The sequence below is a fragment of the Zingiber officinale genome, chromosome 8A, assembly GCF_018446385.1.
Source record: "Zingiber officinale cultivar Zhangliang chromosome 8A, Zo_v1.1, whole genome shotgun sequence".
Taxonomy (NCBI): Eukaryota; Viridiplantae; Streptophyta; class Magnoliopsida; order Zingiberales; family Zingiberaceae; genus Zingiber; species Zingiber officinale.
Window position 1 is genome coordinate 138774726 of NC_056000.1, and position 7292 is coordinate 138782017.

Genomic DNA, 7292 nt, shown 5'->3' on the forward strand with positions numbered 1-7292 from the left:
GGATTGCATTTATTGTTTGTGATTGCTGTATTTTTGTGGTTGTATATGATTGACATGCATATAGGAGACATTATGTGTTTGGTCTGATGACCCTTATATCAGGATAGGAGGCTCTGGTGAGTACAACTTCTTTTGTTGTTCAGTTGTTTATTTCTTATTATTATTCAGGAAACTATACTCCATGATTATTATTGGTAAATATATCTTACTATGCATGTCTGCTAGATACCCGCTGAGTATGTTATACTCATTGTCCCTTATTTTTCCTGTTGTTTTCAGGTTATCACATAGATATGTCATGTCACTTGGAGTATCCTGTCTGCCGGTCCCATATCACATCAGAGGACGGTTTTACCTTGCTCTTGTTTTTCTTTCATATATTATTTATGATTTTCGCATGGTATTGGTGTTTATCCATGTGGCTATTTAATTGTATTTGTTTTGTTATTGTTGTGTAAGCCTAACAGGCTAACAGTCTCCGTTTTTTGTTTATGGGTCTTTCCTTTTTGTTTTTCGCTGTGTTTTAGTACAGCCGTGTGGGTTGTTTAATATATATAACTGCGTGGTTGTGATTATTTTGTTCCAGCCGAGTGGGCCGAGTATATAACTGCGTGGTTGTGTATATTCCAGCCGTATGGACTGATGTATGTATTCTTGTGGTTGTATTCATGTTTCAGATTGTTACCAGTACAGGGGAGATGTTGCCGGATTTTCCTTTGGCAGAGACTCCTCTGGAGCATGACACTTGTATTAACACTTGCTCTTCTCAATTCATTTGATTGAATCCCCTGTGATTGAACTGGATTAATTTCACGAGATGGATTTTGTATGAAATATTGGTTATTCTGCCAATATTTCAGGGGGGCATGTCTAAAAAGGTTGAAAACTATAGTGTTGTGGGAAATGAAAATGGAGATTATAGATTGGATGAACTCAAAAATTCTCCACTTGAATTTTTGTTAATATTTGGAGAAATCAAGAAATTTCAATAATAATGACTGAAATTTCTATCAATTTCTCTTTAAATTTTTGGTATGTAATGATTTTTAATAGTAAAAAATGAATGAAAAAAATAGTATATATATACAGAAGAAGAAAAAATTGACAGTTATCCAACGTTTACATTCAATTGTTTAAAAAGTATAATAAAAAAAATTAACAGAGTTACAATAGTAGAGGTGGACCCTCCTACCCTCGTGACTACACTCTGTTAGTGTAGTTCAGTTTTTTTTTTTTTTTTTTCAAATTTTGTTGTTATGAAGAGAGAAATCATCGAGAATAACCTTTTGCCTGGTGATTTCAAATACCTCTAAAATATCCCTTTCCAATAGGAGATATTTGAGATTGAGGATATTTAAAGAAATATCCTCTCCAACTATTTTCTAGTTTGATTGCCCTTAGTAACTTAAGCAGGAAAAGATATTGTCTGAAATAATTTCTAGTGCACTCTAACATTTATTTTTGGGTGTGCAGGTCAAACCATGTTGTGCAGATTAAACTAGACCTCCGCTTTGATAACTATTAGATCAATAGGCATTCACATCGTTACCTTTACCTCAACATTATCTTATTGGCAGATTTTATAAGCATTAAAAGGTTATCTAAAGCGCAAATCATAAACTAGTTAATACAAATGCATGATCTGTGACTTAAATCCAACACTAAAGAATTTCATTTCAAGTTAATTAACAAAGGGAGAAAACATTCATATCAATTACACTAAAATTTCATTTCAATACAATTAGTAATACTGGAGGATACTTCGATTAGGGGCTCATTAGATGTTAATATATCGTTGAACTGCTCTCTGCTTGTGCGACTTTTCAGCTTTTGCAATCCCACTTGCTTTAATTCCTCCATCTTCTTCGGATTCGAGAGAACCCCTTCAAACATCTTCTCAGGCATTCTCATTTGTAAGTTAATTAGCTCTACATCTGTAGAGTCATGAAGCAATTGATCGACCCTTGTTGTTTCATCGGTGCTCTTTATACGAGTAGAATCTACACGTATACCAAACTCAGAATTGTAGCCATTGTGCACCTTGAGCAGCTGGGTTAATATCATTGCTGATGATTGATCTTTCAAATTGAAGTCAAAGTTGAAGATCGCGGCGTCCTCTTTGATTTCCGGATAAATAAATCTACCAAATTCGTGTTCTGCTGCTAATATCTGTCAACCAAAGCAAATTATGTTAGAGTATGCATAAGAAATGAAGGTCAGCTTCATCAATCTTCTCTCACGTTTAGGATTGTGCTAGAATTCAGCCTCAGCATGAGACAAACGGTTGTCATTGGAAAAGCAGCTGTTAGACAAGAAGGAACTCCGAGAAGCTTCATCAATGCATTTGAAGTATGTTCCGGTGGATTGAGGCTAAGAAGTAACGACGCGTTCCGGACCTTGGGCGCTACAATGCGCAGCGCAGTGGCGTTGACGGTGAGCGACTCAAGCTTTGGGCAGTGGATATCGATGGGGCGGAAGGTGGGAGTGTTGTATAATACGACTAGATGCTTGATGGAGGCGGAGCGGATGCTTAGTTTGCTCATGTAGAGGTCGTGGCAACAGAGGACATGCAGAGTCTCGAGGAAAGGGCAGGAGGCGAGCAAGGCGAAAAGGAAATCATAGTGGAGAAGGCTGCAATATTCCATTTTGAGGGAGGTGAGAAGGGTGCAGGCAATGGGCGGAGGGTGGCCAGTGGCGGAGCCACGTTGATGATTGGTGGGGCAACTGCCCCATCTCAATATTTTGCAAATGTCCATAGATATTATAGAATTACAATTTTGCCCCAGCAAAAAAGAAAAATAAAACTAGGGCACGTAAGTTGCAACCCCTCGCTGCCCTCTCCCTGTGCGGCTGTGCGCCGTGGCCGCCTGTGCAGCTGTGCTCCCTGAGACGAGACGACCCCCTGGCCCCTAATCCGGTAATCCCTATCCATCTTTATCGACAACAACTCTAAGATTTTCTTCGCCCTCCTTTTCTTCCTCCGCTCCGATTCTCTAATCTCTAGTCTCCACCCTCCGTCGCCTCCGTAGCTTCTCCAAGTAGAACCTCATCGACGACTCGACGAGGCTCTCTTTTACGGTGTCGACACAGCCGGCTTCCCTCCGCCTTGTCCCCGCCGCCACTCGTTGGATTCGACGACGCTACTGTGCTTGCCGGTGGCGGTGGAGTCCACCCCGTGTTGGACGTCATTCCCTAATTTCCACTGCTTTGTCTGCCGGATTCAAGACTTCGAGGACAGTTGGTATCTTCCCCAATTTCACTTATTACTGCTTGCAAGTTGGAATCCATTCCCTGATTTCTCTTATTATTTAGTAATTTTGGATTTTTGGTTGATTAAATATTATTGGCCTTACATTATCCCAAACATAGTTTATAAATAGTTTGAAATAAATTCACAGAGGAAATCAAAGCATCAGTAAGTCAAGCATTACATCTATTTGGACACTTTGCTATGTTTGTAGAATAAAGATGCCAAGTGTGTTTAAATAACATGAGTGAATTGTATATCATGATTCAAAGTTATACCTTCACTCCAATTATCTGTAGAATGAACTGGTGCTGTTTATTATTACAAGGCAGAAATAATTTTCGTCTTTGTGCTCTATTGTGGCAAGATTACTATGGTAGTTTGGTGCATATTAAAGTGTTTCAATTCACTCAACCTTCAATGGAAATGATATCAGAAGAAAAGCTTTGCTGCAAAAAATGAACATTTTTAATCAACAGTATCCATAGAATTTCTCATGTGCCATTGCCACCAATTCTTTTGGCATGGAAAAAAAGGGCTTTTAAAAGAGAGGAGAAAGTCGATCTGATATTGTTGATTATGAAAATACAGATTCCTATGAAAGTCATGTTAATGAGTTACATAAGTTACATTACTAATTTACTAGTTAACTCATAGTGCAGTAAAATAACATACTTTTAAGACCAAGAAAGCGAACTTCTCGACTGATCAAATTCTTGATTATGCAAATTGAGAAAAGAAGTTAACATTTTAATCTTGTAGAGGAACTTCCTTATCACATAGGCTTACGGTGTTGCATTTACTAGAAAGTTGAGGACGTGAGGTGAATAAATAAGCGGAAAAAATAAGTGGTGGATGATTAGTGTCAGCTGTTGTTACAATTTTCTAGTTGCCATTATGCTATTATTGAAGCTTCTTTTGTTGTAGGGTTACATTTAAGTTAAGTAAATTATATTAAAATTTACAAATAATTGTTCATATGACATTTTCTTTTTCTTCTTAACATTAACAGGAATGGATAAATTTCTTAAAAGAAAGTCAATGGTAAATGAAGAAACAAGTCAAAGAGAAAAAAGTAATCTAGAGTTACAACATGTTCCCTTAAAAAAATCTCAAGTTGAAATCAATTTGGATGATCTTCAATCAGATCCTGGGTTACGGGTAAAGATTTCAAACTATGATCCTAATGATCGGGAAAAAGTGAGAAGAGCTTACTGCAGAAAGGACCTTGTCAACCTCGCAATCATAATTTTCCACAAAGAAAAATCGGTAAAGCATCAAGAAGATTTTGTCCATCTTGGTTTAATGAATTTGGAAATTGGTTAGAATATAGCATAAGTAAAGATGCTGCATTTTGTTTGTGTTGCTACTTATTCCGACCAGATTTTGGAAAACAAGTAGGTGGAGATTCATTTACTTCAGTTGGGTTTACTAATTGGAAAAAAAAAGAGATTTTTGTTAAACATGTTGGAAGTTCAAATAGCGCACATAATCAAGCTTGGCAGAAATGTATAGATTTGATGAAAGAAAGTCAACACATTGAAGTTGCTCTTACCAGGCAAACAGAGCAAGCTCGCAATCTTTATAGAGTCAGGTTAACTGCTTCAGTTGATTGCATACGATTTTTGTTACGCCAGGGGTTAGCTTTTTGAGGGCATAATGAATCTGAAAGTTCATTTAATCAAGGTAATTTTCTTGAACTTTTGAAATTCGTTGCAGATCATAATGAAGATATAAAGAATGCAGTTTTACAAAATGCTCCAGAAAATAATCAATTAACTTCTCCTGAAATTCAAAAAGATATTGTAAATGCTGCTTGTCTTGAGACTACAAATGCCATATTGAATGAACTTGGAGATGAAGTGTTTGCCATATTAGTTGATGAATCACGCGATATATCAGATAAAGAACAAATGGCTATTGCTTTACGTTATGTAAATTTGAGAGACATTGTTGTTGAACGTTTTCTTGGGATTGTTCATGTTGGTGATACTTCTTCCCTGTCACTAAAAAAAGCTATAGAATCACTACTTTCATATTATGGATTGAGTATAGCTAGAATTAGAGGACAAGGATATGACGGTGCAAGTAATATGCGAGGAGAGTTTAACGGGCTCAAAAGTTTGATTTTGAAAGATAATCCTTTTGCATATTATGTTCATTGTTTTGCACATCAACTGCAACTTACTATTGTTGCAGTAGCAAAAAATCATCTCCAAGTTGCTTCTCTATTTAATTTGGTTGCTATTGTAGTTAAAGTAGTTGGAGGTTCATGTAAAAGACAAGATATCTTTCGAGAGAAACGAATGGCTGAAGTTAAAAAATCACTTGGAAATGGAGAAATTTTCAGTGGTCGTGGCTTAAATCAAGAATCTGGGCTTAAAAAAGCTGGTGATACTCGTTGGGGTTCACATTATGGCACATTGATGAGTTTAATTGTGCATTTTTCCATTGTTCTTGATGTTTTAGAATATGTAGTGGAAGATGGTGCTCATTCAGAACAAAAGGCTGAAGCTGCTGGTCTTTTGGATGCTTTAGAAACATTTGATTTTGCTTTCACTTTGCATTTACTGAAGAGCATTTTGGGTGTTACAAATGAACTTTCCCAGATTTTGCAGAGAAAGAATCAAGATATTGTCAATGCCATGATACAAGTTAAAATCTCAAAAAAGAGATTGCAATTGATGAGAGATAATGGTTGGGATGATTTATTGAATGAAGTAATAATGTTTTGTAATTGCCATGATATTGTAATTCCAGACATGAATGAAGTTCGTGTTCTCAAAGGTAGATCAAGACGTAAAGCTCCAATTGTTACCAATTTACACTACTACAAGGTTAGTCTATTTTATGAAGTCTTGGATATGCAACTTCAAGAGCTTAATGATCGATTTACAGAAGTAAATACTGAATTGCTTCTTTGTATGGAATGTCTTAGCCCAGAAAATTTGTTTTCTGCTTTTGACAAGGAAAAGTTGCTTCAATTTGCTAAGTTTTATCCCGCAGATTTTTCATCAATTGAGATTCTGGCATTAGGTAATCAGCTTGATAACTATTTTATGGATATGAACTCCATTAAAGAGTTTGCAAATTTGAAAGGAATAGGAAGTCTTGCGAGAGAATTAGTTGAAACAAGAAGAGATATTGTATATCCATTGGTGTATAAGCTTATTAAACTTGCACTTGTGTTACCGGTGGCTACAGCAACTGTGGAAAGGGCATTTTCTGCTATGAAGATTGTGAAAAATCGACTTCGAAATCGAATGGGAGATCGGTGGCTGAATGATTGTTTGGTTACTTTTATTGAAAAAGAATTTTTTGATACAATTGACAATGAATTAATATTACGTCGTTTTCAAAATATGTGTACTCGTAGGGAATTCTTGTAAAATATTTTGTTATGTAATTTTTGTATAATATATTGTGCTTTAAATATTTTTCTCCACTTGATAGAAGGGGGCTAGCTTCACAATTCTGGACAGAAAAATTTCGTGTATTGTATCTGTTAAGTCATTCAAATTTCAGATATGGCTACAAGCTTATTGTAAGGCCTTTTAATCCTACAAAAACTTTTATATTGTGGCTGCTGTTAAATACAGGAACTTAACCCTTTACTTAATTTTCCAGCTGATTTTCTTTGATCTATGCAAGAAAACAACAATTGAGAGTTGTCATTTCTACTAATCATGTTATTAAGGTGCTTCCTTCTTTTCTTTAACTTACCTTCTGTATTTAATAGAATCACATACAAAGCTATTTATCTTCCGTTATATGCAAATTCTTGCAAAAGATGTTCAAGGTCAGAAATTTTCCAACTAGCTTATTTACTTAGTTTTTACCACTATATAACTAGCTTACTTTGTCCAATTCTTTCCCAATTTAATTTATTAGATTCATATCCATCACCAAATTGGTTAACAAATTCTATTTTGAGGTTCAGAATTGCTATTTTACATTGTGTGATATAAAGAACCAAATCTTCATGTGGGTTTAGTTGCTTAATCAATTAAGTTGCAAAATTGTACTATGACCTGGTGAATGATGC

At 35.8% G+C, this 7292-nt stretch overlaps 1 pseudogene; it reads left to right on the forward strand.

Annotated features, from left to right (window-relative positions):
- The first annotated feature begins 4261 nt into the window (after positions 1-4261).
- On the forward strand, positions 4262-6636 carry LOC122011340 (annotated as a pseudogene).
- Positions 6637-7292: the final 656 nt, after the last annotated feature.